Raw genomic sequence first — 4,045 nt, 5'->3', positions numbered from 1 at the left:
AAAAGAGCCTTACATGATAGACTAAATAAGATCAGATTTGTTATCAGTGCATCAATCTTAGCTTAAAACACCAATTTGCTCTCTGAACTTGTTAAATTTTTTAGGCTAGTGTTATATTCATAGTAAAGTGCTGAACTCGTTAGGATCAAGCAGCACCTGGAGGGAATAGGATTATTACCATTAATATAATCAAAGGGAAGCATTAAACCCATAGTGGTCAGTGCCTGGGGAATGGTTGGCAATCAAGGTTAATCCAAACAAGGCTAGAGCCAATTTCTTGAATCAAGAGCCCTTCATTATTATATCCATGGAAAAGTGTTAAACCCATAGGGATCATAGAATGCCTTGGAAACAGAGATAGTTAGGTTTGACTCGAGAGAATAGATCCAATTCCTTTGATCAAGATCCCTTTACCAGCATTAAGGCACCCATTTGATGGAAGAACAGTGTGTAAAATTTCTACAATGTAGTAAATCATACTTTCCTTATTTACACTATAAAAACATAAGAATGAAGATTAACAAGCAATTGTAGATTTCAGAAACTGTCCAACATAATGAATTGGACAATGCTGGAAGGTACCAAGAGGACACTCGAGATTATTTTATTCACAAAGAAGTGCTAAACAAATGAGGGGGTTAGTGTGCAGGAACACAAAGATCACGTACATACTAGAAAAGTTTACACAAGATGAACCAGGAGACATCAAAGAAGTTTTGAACTCTGTCTTTAGTACAGTTCTGTAGTGTTATTAAAAGTATCATTTTGTGACCCATGCAGATTGAGCATTTTAGTTAATATACAGGCAAACAGCGCTTCACTTTAGTTTTTCACTAATACAGTGGTTTTTTACTATACCCATTCTTCATTTATTCAGATTTCCTACAATAAATATATTCACTATAAGCTAAAGAAGAAAATATTTTAAGGTATGTAATGTGTGCACTGTATGTGCATTTTTTAGGCATAGCTATAGTACTCACTTAATATATGATAGTGTAAATATATCAGGCTTTTATGTGAATTTGAAAGTGAAAAAAAGGCAATGATTCATTTTACAGTGATTTTTGCTTTACAGCAGTAGCCAGATAATATAAATAAAACATAATATAAACAAAACAGTCCCCAACTTGCTAACAAGTTGCATTCCTGGTGTTTCAGTATTTTATAGAAATCAGTACAGGTTGAGTATACCTTATTTGAATTGCTTGGGGCCAGAAGTGTGTCAGATTTCAAACTTGACAGATTTTGGAATATGATAGCTTGGGGATGGGAATATCTAAACCTGAAGATGGTTTATTTTTAGTAAAAATATGTTTTTAATGAAAGTAGCACAGCACATCAGATTATTATAATCAAAAAGAAGCGCTAAACAGCATCAGCTGTTACAGTAAATACTGGCAGACTGTCTCCACCTGTGATGCTCTATTTTGATTAAAAGCTCTCCCCTCCTCCCATTATACACTAATTAAGTTTGTAAGTGTGCATGCCATCATGTGTGTGTCTTGCACGGATTAATTTTATTTCCATTATTTCTTATGGGGAAAATTCATTCACATAACGATTATTTCGCATAACAATTACCCCTCTTGCACGGATTAAAATCGTTAACCGGGGGTCCACTGTATTATAATCAAAAAGAAGTGCTAAACAGCATCAGCTGTTACAGTAAATACTGGCAGACTGTCTCCACCTGTGATGCTCTATTTTGATTAAAAGCTACTATACACTATTTTTTCTCATCAGTGTTACCATTTTTACACTCAAAAATATCTTGACAACACAGGGCAAAGAAAAGCACTAAACACAGTAATCACAGTGAGTAATGTATGTAGTATTTAGTGGTTAGCTATGATTAATAATATTAATGCACATAGGTCTGGCAATGACAGATGTTTATAAACTGGCGTGAACAGACCATCAGAGCCCCAATCAGGGTACATGAGGTCACGTCACATCTGTCTGGGTATGGAGAGACTTGCACAATGCCTGGTAACCTCTCCAGAGCTGAAAGGATTTTCCATTTGTGGCATCGTATCAGTGCTCAAAAAAAAAAAAAAAGTTTCAGATTTCGGAGCTTTTCAAATTTCATTATTTTGGATAAGGAATACTCAACCTGTAGTACAAAGGATAGTTATGTCTTATCATTTGTACTGAAAATTTGCAAGTGTAAGAATTTAAATGGTTTAGTATTTGTGAGGGTGGTCATAGCCTGGAGCATGTGTAAGCTAGGAAAATCCTGTATGCTTCATTCTAGTTTAATCAAATTAATTTGTTAATGTATTTATGAAAAAACATGTCAGTCCAGTCATACATCATGTATCTCAGGCAATGCCATGCTTTATTTCATTATGCAAGTGATTTTTTTCCCTTTATACACATTTCATGAGCTTCATGCAACCAACTTCCGAACACCAATGTGACGAGACAAATTATTATGCAGAATACATATTTTAAATCTTTTTAAACTATTCATTCAAACAGGATGAAAATTTTACATAATTCTACATGTCCTTTTGGAAAGGCAACTATGGAGTGAGTGATGGTCAATGAGCTTTCTTCAGGCATGATTCAAGACAGGGAAGAGCAGCTCCAATTTTGTAGAATACCATTGTCACACTGTAAATCAATCCAGTAAAAATATTGCCATAATTAAGCCATATTTATTAAAGTAATTTAGTTAATTCTGAAGAAATAAAACCCTTTTTTATGAAAAAAAAATCTTTGTATATTTTATTGGCCTACGTGTTGTATCAGCCAACACCAGATATAATTTGTATATCTATACTGCATACATCATCATAATCTGCTCTTCCTTATAAGAGGGAGAAGTATGTGGTTAACAAAAGGGAATTATGATCCCCTACAGATTTTCCAAGTACTGTAATGTTTATACTGTAGATAGATCTTCCTTAAGCAAATATGCTATATATATATATCTCAATCATATTCCTCTTCAAAGATGAGAAAGTTTAGAATATTATAATTAGTTTAATACAGACTCCATTTTAATGATATCAATTTGTACATAGCAGTAAAAATTGTCAAAACACTTTTCAGGATGATTAAGGGAAAATGAAGGAAGAATAAACAGGTAAACAACCAAAAAGTCAATTATATAAAAAGGTATAGAAAACAGTCATCAGTAAATGATAACTAAAAAAAATTTATAAAAAATTATACCCTATGCACATAGTTTTAAGTTAAATAATGCAATGAAGGACAGTACCCAATCAAAATGGTCCCCTTTAGGAAACTAATATAAGCCAAAAAAAAAAAAAAAAAATTATGCAACTATTGCTAAGTTTTTCTTTAGACTGAGTGACCAAAAAATGCTAAATCGCTCTTAGTACTCCAGTGGGGATAAGTTTAAATTACTGTGGATACAGAAACCCCTTGAAAAATTAACTCGGTGGGTGCAGTAAGTGAAAATGTCCTCAAACACAGCAGGAAATGAAGAGTATTCAAACTCGTGGCAAATCAATCCTAAAACTAGCAAGTGAATGCTCTGGCCACTAGACCACACATCAGCCTTAACTCTAGTACAGTACATTTTGCTTTTCTTCCACCACTATTTTTTATTCTCTGGTTTTTGTCTGTATTCTTATAAGCCAACTATCGTGAAAAATTTTTCTTGGACTATAATTTTAAACTGCTTTCAGATACATATAATATTAAAGAAAGTGTACACTAAAGCCTTGATTAGTACAAATTTGAATAGTACGCAATTCAATTTGGAACAAATTATAAAATACCAGACCTTATTTAATAAGTCAAAATTTGGTTAGTACAGTACGAGTGTACGGATCACCCCACTTGCCCAGTGTCACGTAGAGATGTACCATAGATTATCCTATACACGTACTGTATTTTATTTTTTTTTAAAACTGCCCTTAGCTAATATGGACAAATACAAGAATAATTAGTCTAAATAATGCAAGGGCAAAAAAAAAAAAAAAAAAAAAAAGGGGGGGGGAGGCTTATAAGGGCAAAAAAATTGATGTAATAGTGACATGCACAGGGTGATAGCATCTCTAAAATAGGC

The sequence above is a fragment of the Cherax quadricarinatus genome, unplaced genomic scaffold, assembly GCF_038502225.1.
Source record: "Cherax quadricarinatus isolate ZL_2023a unplaced genomic scaffold, ASM3850222v1 Contig2795, whole genome shotgun sequence".
Taxonomy (NCBI): domain Eukaryota; kingdom Metazoa; phylum Arthropoda; class Malacostraca; order Decapoda; family Parastacidae; genus Cherax; species Cherax quadricarinatus.
This window is presented reverse-complemented; position numbering follows the sequence as displayed.